General features: G+C 40.6%; 1 long non-coding RNA gene across 1 annotated transcript in view; it reads right to left on the minus strand.

The window, feature by feature from the left end:
- Window positions 1-8,452, minus strand: part of LOC132400464 (uncharacterized) — a 29,953-nt gene extending 21,501 nt beyond the window's left edge. The window contains exon 1 of the long non-coding RNA XR_009514259.1: window positions 8,376-8,452. This is a non-coding gene — a long non-coding RNA (uncharacterized LOC132400464). The remainder of the gene's footprint in view (window positions 1-8,375) is intronic.
- Window positions 8,453-9,928: the final 1,476 nt, after the last annotated feature.

Below are 9,928 nucleotides of genomic sequence, written 5' to 3' on the forward strand. Positions count from 1 at the left end.
TACACACTTCCAAGCACCTTAAAACAATACCCTCTTGTGTTAGACATTTCAGTCCTGGGAAAAAGCCTTTGGCTATCCGCACGATTAATGCCTCTCATCATCTTATACACCTCTATCAGGGCACCTCTCATCCTCCGTCGCTCCAAGGAGAAAAGGCCAAGTTCACTCAACCTATTCTCAAAAGTCATCCAATCCAGGCAACATCCTTGTAAGTCTCTGCACTCTCTCTATAGTATCCATATACTTCCTGTTTTGAGGTGACCAGAACTGAACACAGTACTCCAAGTGGGGTCTAAATAAGGTCTTATATAGCTGTAACGTTACCACACGGCTCTTGAACTCAGTCCCATGGTTGATGAAGGCCATCATACCATATGCCTTGTTAACAACACTGTCAACCTGTGCAGCAGCTTTGAGTGTCCTATAGACATGGACCCCAAGATCTCTCTGATCCTCCACACTGCCAAGAGTTTTACAGTTAATATCATATTCCTGTCTTCAAAGTTGGCCTACCAAAATGAACCACTTCACATGGACATGGACCCCAAGATCCAGATAAGTGTGAGGTTGTTCATTTTGGTAGGTCAAATATGATGGCAGAATATAGCATTAATGGTAAGACTCTTGGCAGTGTGGAGGATCAGAGGGATCTTGGGGTCCGAGTCCATAGGACACTCAAAGCTGCGGTGCAGGTTGACTCTGTGGTGAAGAAGGCATACGATGTATTGGCCTTCATCAACCGTGGGATTGAGTTTAAGAGCTGAGACATAATGTTGCAGCTATAAAGGACCCTGCTCAGACCTCACTTGTGCTCAGTTCTGGTTGCCTCACTCCAGGAAGGACATGGAAACCATAGAAAGGGTACAGAGGAGATTTACCTGGATGTTGCCTGGATTGGGGAGCATGCCTTATGAAAATAGGTTGAGTGAACTCGGCCTTTTCTCCTTGGAGTGATGGAGGATGAGAGGTGACCTGATAGAGGTGTACAAGATGATGAGAAGCATTGATCACGTGGATAGTCAAGGCTTTTTCCTAGGGATGAAATAGCTGGAACAAGAGGGCATAGATTTAAGGTGCTTAGAAGTAGGTACAGAGGAGATGTCAGGGGTAAGTTTTTTTTACTCAGAGTGGTGAGTACGTGGAATGGGCTGGTGGTGGTGGTGGTGGAGGCAGAAACGATAGGGTCTTTTAAGAGACTCCTGGATAGGTATATGGAGCTTAAAAAAATAGAGGGCTATGGGCAACCCTAGGTAATTTCTAAGGTAGGGACATGTTCGGCACAATTTTGAGGAGTGCAGAGCTTGTATTTTGCTGTAGGTTTTCTATGTTTCTAAGTTTCTACCTCTCTGATCCTCTACACTGCCAGGAGTCTTACTGTTAATACCTTACAATGTCTTCAAATTTGCCCTACCAAAATGAACCACTTCACCCTTATTTGGGTTGAACTCCATCTGCCCAGTTCTGCATCCTATTGATGTCCCGCTGTAACCTCTAACAACCCACCAGACTATCCACAGCTTTGTATCATCAGCAAACTTACGAACACTTACTTTACGCTTCTCCCTGTGATCACATGGGTTTCCTCTCACATTCCAAAGACATATGGGTTAGAGTTAGTAAGTCGCGAGCATGCTGTGTTGGCCTCAGAGGCATGGTGACACCTGTGGGCTGTCCCCAGCACATCCTCGGACTGTGTTGGTTATTCACATAAAATGATGCATTTCCCAGTGTTCCAATATACATGTGAGAAACAAAGCTAATCTTTATATCTTTAAAGAGGCAGACTTCAGACCTTTCAGTTTCCCAAGAATATTCTGTCTATTTATGCTAACTTCACACACTTCATGATCCCTGACACCTGGAACTTCCACCGTACTGCTAGTGTCTTCCACAGTGAAGATTGATGGAGAATACTTATTCAGTTTGTCCACCATTTTATTGTCCTCTATTACTATCTCTCCAGCATCGTTTCCAGTGGTCTGACAGCCACTCTTGCCTCACTTTTACACTTTATGTATCAAAAGAAACTCTTGGTATCCTCTTTAATACTATTGGCTAGCTTACTTTCATATTCCATCTTTACCATCTTAACAACTTTTTAATTGCTACTGTAGGTTTTTAAAAGCTCCAAATCCTCTAACTTTGCACTAATTTTTGCTCTATTATATGTTCTCTCTTTGGCTTTTATGTTGGCTTTGATTTCTCTTGTTAGCCACAGCTGAGTCACCTTTCCTTAAGAAGACTTCTTCCTCTTTGGGATGTATATATCCTGTGCTTCTGAATTGCTTCCAGAAATTCCAGCCATTGCTGCTCTGCCATCATCCCTGCCAGTGTTCTTTTCCCATCAATTCTGGCCAACTCCTCTCTTGAGTTTAATAGGTTAATTGGTCACATGGGTATATTTGGGCAGGGAGGACTGATTACCATGCTGTATCTCTAAATAAATAATACAGATAAGAACTTAATGAACAGCAAGAGGGTCAAAGAGAACTCTGCTGAACTTGTGTGACAGTTGGGGGTAGGGCACTCAGGAGTTTAGGAACAGCTTCATTCCCTCTGCCACCAGCTTTCAGAACACTACCTCACTATTCAACTCCTGCACTATTTATTGAAGACTTCCATCACTCTCTCAGCACCATCTAAGTACATACCTGAACATATCTGGAAACAGTAGGGAACGCTGTAGACTCCTTCCATTCCTTTCATTTTGGGATTTAAGAATCAAAGTTGTTAAATATCATTTCCATTACACAAGTGTAAAGGAGTATGAAATAACTGTTACTCTAGATCTGATGTAGCACAAAAAAACCACAATAAGATACTGAATACAATAATAGAAAAGTATAATAAATATTATACAATGAGTACATCAGACAGCTTATATACAGTACATGGATTGATTATATGTCCATAAAGCGATGGTGGGCACATGAGTATTTGCATGTAGGTGACTCGGAGAGGAAATAATAGAGTAGTGGTGATGGGGTGGGTCAGAGGATGAAAGTGTTGATTAGCCTTATTGCTTGGGGAAAGTAATGGTTTTTGAGTCTGGTTATCGTGGTGTTGATGCTACGTAGCCTCCTCCCTGATGGGAGTGGGACAAACAGTCCATGAGCATGGTGGGTGGGATCCTTCATGATGTTACTGGCCCTTTTCCAGCACCTTTCTGTATGTATGTCCTTGATGGTGGGTAGGCTGGTGACGGTGATGGGTTGATCAGTTTCAACTACCCGTTGTAGAGGCTTCCTGTCTGCCACAGTGCAGTCTAGGAACCACAGTGACACAGCATGTTAGCATGCTCTCCACTGCACATTTCGAAAGATGAGTATAGATGTGCATTGTCCAGCTCTCTTCAGAAAGGAGAGGCAGGGCAAGGATAGGAGAAGGGCTAAGAATTGAAAGTAAAGTTATTATCACAGTATGTCTATGTCACCATTTACTGGTCTATCCAGAGATTCAGTTTCTTAAGACCATAAGATTGGAGCAGAATTAGGCCATTTGGCCCAACGAGTCACTCTTGGCTGATCCTTGTCTGTCTCAGCCCCAGTCTCCTACCTTCTCCCCATATCCCTTCATGCCCTGACTGATCAAGAACCTATCAACTTCTGCCTTAAATATACCCGATGACTTGGCCTCCACAGTAACGGATTCTACAGATTATCAGGCTAAAGGAGTTCCTCCTCATCTCCTTTCTAAAAGGACACCCTTCTACTCTGAAGCTCTGTCCTCTAGTCTTAGTCTCTCCCACCAGAGGAAACACCCTCTTCACATCCACTCTTTTGCAGACTTTAAACATTTGATAGGTTTCAATGAAATTCCCCCTCATTTTCTTGCAGGCATTCACAGTAGATACAAAGAAATATAATGGAATCAATGAAAAACTATGCAAATACTACAAAAATTTCAATAAGCAGACTGTGGCATCAAGAACAATTTGTTTCCACTTCATTTTGTGGTTTTGATCTGACTGAAGCTGATGACGGATAGGAGGGTGTAGTTTTTCTTTGATTCTACTGTACCTTTTTGTTCTACTGTGAATGCCTGCAAGAACATGAAAGGCCAAATGTTCCTGAAAGTCATCGAGGATACTGCATTTTCACAGATCCTTTGAGTAACCTCTTGGATCTTTACTCTGTCTGGACACCTCTTCTTGTGACAGAACTTGGTACAGTAGTGTCTTTCTGTGCCGCAGCAAAGAGTAAATTCCTTTTCTGTGAAGGTTAAAGCTGCTTTTCAGATGCTGGCCAGCAGGTGGGGGTATAGATCACAATAAAACTGGAATTTCTGCTGTGACTCTTATGAGTGCTCCAAAATGACAAAATTACAATGCCAGAAAGACTTGTTAAAAAGTGTATGTTTTCCAAAGTCATTTATTAATCATGGATAATGCCATAATATAGACACCATATATTAATTATATGAGTAAGAAAGGCCTGGTAGGTTTTCCGACATGCCTTCAGGTGCAGCTACTGTGCACTGGGACCATGGACTAACTTCATCCTAAACTTGCATCTTGCAAAAAAATTAAATTAATTTTTCATTTCTTCTATAGATGATTTTCAATGACCAGAACCAATGACAAATTATACCTGTTCCTCGATATTCCCCTGAGGAATTTTTTACATGTTTTTTTGCTGACTTTTATACTTTGTTATCCATATGAAAAGCAGTTTAAGAAGGTGACCTACAGCCAAATATATGTGCACCCACCCCACACCTCCCATTCCTCTTTGTGCAATTACGAAGAAAGCATTGCAGTGCTTCTACTTCCTCGAGGTTTGCGAAGGTTCGGCAAGACATCTAAAATTTTGACAAGCTTCCATAAATGTGTGGTGGACATATTGCTGACTGCATCACAGCCTGCTAAGGAAACATCAGTGCCCATGAATGGAAAATCCTACAAAGAGTAGTGGGTTCGGCCTAGTCCATCACTGATAAAACCCTCCCCACCACAGAGCACATCTGCATGGAGCATTGTCTCGGCAAAATCTATCATCAGGGACTCCCCCACCCAGGTCATGCTCTCTTCTCACTGCTGCCATTGGGAGTCTAAGGAGTTACACCACCAGGTTCGGGAACAGTTATTACCCCTCAACCAAAGGGGTTCAACTTCATATGCCCCATGATTGAAACGTTTCTATGACCAATGTACTCACTTTCAATGACTCGTCACCTCATGTTCTCGATATTTATTGCTTCTTTATTAATTGTTGTTATTATTATATTTTTCTTTCTTTTTGTGTTTGCACACTTTGTTGGACACTGCCTGGCCACCCTATTGGTGTGGACTTCCATTGATTCCATTATGGTTATTGTAGTTATTGTGTATGCCCACAAGAAAATGAATCTCCGTGTTGTAAATAGTGACATATTTGGAGTTTGATAATAAGTTTACTTTGAAGTTTGAACTTCAATAGTGGTCTCCTTTGAAGAGGTAGGAACCTCAGTTTGATGTAGGAAGAGGTTAAAAATGGGCTCAGTACACCCACCAGCTGATCTCTGCAGGGTCTCCATCTGGGCTCAATATTTCCTGTGTGTTCACTCTCCAGAAGACTGATCTAACATCCGTGACAATGACTGTGGGAAGAGTTGGTCCAGTGGGCACTGGCTGTTGCTCTCAAGAATATTGTAATGTTGCATATTATGTCAAGCACCATCTCATCTAAGAAGAGTGGTCACTGTTTATTCATCTCCATAGATGCTGCCTGACCTGCTGAGTTCCTCCAGCACTTTTTGTGTGTTGCTCAGCATCTCATCTAACCTTTTTTTGTGTAGTCTTGTGTAAACAGTTGCATGAAGTGCTATCACAGGAAAGCAGCATCCATCTTCAGGGATTCCACCACCCAAGATATGTTCTCTTCTCACTACTGCCATCAGGAAGAAGGTACAAGAGCCCCAGGACTCAGACCACCAGGTTTAGGAACAGTTACTACCCCTCAGCCATTAGGCTCCTGAACTAAAGGGATACTCTCACTGACTTTACTTGCTCCACCATTGAAATGTTCTCACAGCCTATAGACTCACTTTCAAGGACTCTTCGTCTCATTTTCTTGATATTTATTGCTTATTTATTTATTATTATTGTTATTTTTTTTGTATTTGTACAGTTTGTTGTCTTCTGCACTCTGGTTTAATGCTGTAGTTGGATGGTCTTTCAGTACTTTTGTTAAAGTTATTTTTCTATAGGTTTATTGAGTATTCCCACAACAAAATAAATTGCAGGACTGTATGTGGTAATATATAGATACTGTAATAATAAAATTTAATTTGAACTTTGAATCTTGAGCTTTGTAGTTGATCACAGCTTCTTCATGTCAGATTTCAGGGCAATTCCCAACTGTAGTTTTTAGTGAGACATTAATCAGATCTATTCTTGGAGGGCAGTCTTTGTAAAAATGGGGCAAAATTCATTGATGAGATTTCAAACCGCACTTTCATATTTCCATTTGATGCATGATCTAAAGTATTGGAAGGAGACTCCAAACACAACTACCATCTCAAATACTCCTCCTTCACCCTTACAGAACCACGACACCTGCTCAGCTGGGAGGGGGAGGTGGGGGTGGGAACTTGTTATCAGGCAATTTTGCTCTAAGCACCATAACTACCAAGATATACCCATTGGTCAGCCATTTTAATTACACTTCCCATTCCCACGCTGACATGTCTCTTATGTCCTTCTCTACTGCCATGTTAAGGCCAGATGCAGACTGGAGGAGCAATATCTGACATTCCTTCATGGTATTCTCCAACCTGACTGCATTGATTTCTCTAACTTCTGATAATTACTCCTTTCAGTTTCTTCTTATCACCTTAAGCCCTTTACCCCCTTCTTTCCCTTCTCCCATCCTCATAGCCTGCTTTTACCTATCTCTCTCTGGTTTCAAACATCCTTCCTCATATTGTCTTCTTTATCAGATTCCTTCTTCATCCCTTTTCCTCTTCCAAATATCACCTCCCAGCATCTCACATCATACCGTTTTTCACCTCCTCATGGCTTCTTCCCTCTCACCTGCTTTCTCCTATCACTTGCCAGTTTGAACTCCTTCCATTCCCTCCACCTTCTTATTCTGGCTTCTGCACCCCCTGCCTTCCTTTCTGTTCCTGATGAAAGGGCTCAGCCCAAAACGTTGACTGTTTATTCCTCTCCATGGATACTACCGAATTCCACCAGTGCTCTGTGTATTTTCCATTTGGGTTTTTGTTTTTAATTGCACATGCAGGGTTGATAGACACTGCAGCAACACTCTAACTGCAAATTCCGAGGTCATTTAAGCTTCTTGTGTAACTCTTGTGGTCATTACATAATTACAACAGGCTGGTATCTTAATTAAGGTAATTAATTTACTTGCAATGTTAGCAAAAGCTCAAAATTGGCCATTGTAAATACCAGCACATTTACAACATAATGACCCTTTGCATTCAAGGACAACAGTTATTGCAGCCTTCAATTTCTAAACCTAATATCTTTTTCAAGTTATTATAATACTCGGAGACCCCTTTTAACCTTCGACAACTAGAAAATGTGGGATCCTAAAGACATTCAATTGCCCTATCTTGAAACTGTGAAAAAATTCTCTTCCTACATGATGAAGATGGTCTGTTTTCTGACAAAGATAATTCATTTTTGCTACCCGCTAGCTACAAGTTAATCATCAGAAATACCAATGGATTTACAAGTCATATGACTTTCCCCAGTAAAGGTTATTTGCAAAAGAATTCAGAATCAGAATCAGAATCTAGTTTAATATCACTGGCATATGTCATAAGATTTGTTGTTATGTGGCAGCAGTACATTGCAATACATAACAATAGTAACTGTGAATTACAGTAAGAAGTATATATATTTTAAAAAGTTGAATTAAATATGTAGTGCAAAAAGAGGAAAAAAAAGTAGTGAGGTAGTGTTCATAGATTCAAAGTCCATTCAGAAATCAGATGGCAGAGGGGAAGGAGCTATTCCTGAATCATTGAGTGTGTGCCTTCAGGCTCCTGTACCTCCTCCCTGATGGTGGCAATGAGAAGAGGGCATGTCCTGGGCGATGGGGGTCCTTAATGATTTTGAGAATGCTGGGGAGGCAAGTGTCTATGATGGAGATGACTGAATTCACTACTTTCTTCACTTTATTTCAATCATCTGTAGTGCGCCCAGCCAATGGTACTGTTGAATCAGGATTGTGGGTTTGGCAAGTGAGATAGGAAATGCTGACTACAAACAGGTGCACTAATCATTTATTTACAAATGGTAAAAATTCGACCCAACTTTCATTTTCACGAAATTACGGAAACTACAAGGCTGAATATTTAATAAACATACATACATTCAGCAAACGTGTGTGGAGCATACATTCCCAATGGTCACATGCAGCACTTACCTTAAACAAAGGGAGAGAGAGAACCTTCCACACTCGCTCTCTACATACCCAGGATATTTGAAATTGGACACCAGGCTGCTAACCAATGGAAAAAGCAGCTGCAGTTTCTAAACTAACCAATCTCAACAAAGCAACTTGTGGCAATCAGAATAAGCCACACCCCTCGAAGGACACTTTATCAGTTGGTAATGCAGCCAATTTGAATGCTGTTCATAGTACTTCTGTAAAAATTTGCGAGTGTTCTTGGTGACATACCAAATCTGTTCAAACTCCTAATGAAATACAGCCATTGTTGTGTCTTCTTTATAACTGCATCGAAGTGTTGGACCTAGGATAGATCATCAAAGATGTTGACACTCAGGAACTTAAACTGTTCACTCTTTCCACTTCTGATTCTTTAATGAGGACTGGTGTGTGTTTCCTTGCCTTATCTTTTTATAAGTCCACAATCTATTTTTTCATCTTACTGATGTTGCGAGTAAGGTTAGCTTTAAAATTCAGTACCTATTTTTATACTTTGAGTATAACAATAAGAACGTACAATTTAAGTCTTGTAATCATAAGGTATTGTGGAGATCCTTCCAGGTCTTTTGAAAGCTACTTAAATCAACATTATGATATCTTTAGCATGAGAATTTCAACTCAGAAATGGATTTTTGACACTTGGAAAAATAGGACAAAGTGAGTTAAAATTACACTATTTATGCTGGGAAACTGGTGATACAGATTCAGATTCATTTATTTATCAGGTGTACGTCAAAACATATAGTGAAATGAGTCATTTGTGTTAACAACCAACACAACCGAAGGATGTGCTGGGGGCATCCCACAAGTGTCATCACACATTTTGGTGCCAACACAGCATGCCCACAGTTCTCAGCAGAACAACAACAACAACAACAGAGAAACAAGCCACATTCCTCCCACACACACACACACACACACACACACACAGCATGAAGTTAAAGTGAAATATTCATAACATGGCCAAAACCAAACATATTTATAATAACAATTTGCACTGGTATTTTGCTGCATAGTGTCTTAGAACAGGACAGCTGGTGTAGACAGCAGCTTTGAACTGAAGAAAAAAATAGAGCTCAGGTGTCCAATCTACATTGAATTGGACAATAATGTTAATTTGCCCTTAGTTCTACACATAGAACATAATACATCACAACTCAGTACAAGGCTTTCAGCCCACTGTGATACCAGATATTCACTTCTGGCCAAACAGCTGCTTGGTTTTTTGCTGATCTTCCTTTCTAAACTCTGTACCTGCCACTTGTAAGATCACAAACAGATGTCAGTAACTTCCCATCTAACAATTGTTTGACCTCAGGTCATAAACAGGAGCCAGTGTTCAGTTTTTAAAATATAAATGGAAAGCAGTAACCTGTTTGAAGTTAAAACAACTACTGTCTATTGAACAGTTTTACAAACAAACTTAGTCGATATTGGATGCTCTTTCTGCGAGAAGTAAGATTTAGCTCACAAAACCTCATTTATTACTGCTTAAGATGCAATATAAGAGAATGGACTGTTTAATTTGG

The sequence above is a fragment of the Hypanus sabinus genome, chromosome 10 (assembly GCF_030144855.1).
Source record: "Hypanus sabinus isolate sHypSab1 chromosome 10, sHypSab1.hap1, whole genome shotgun sequence".
NCBI classification, from domain to species: Eukaryota; Metazoa; Chordata; class Chondrichthyes; order Myliobatiformes; family Dasyatidae; genus Hypanus; species Hypanus sabinus.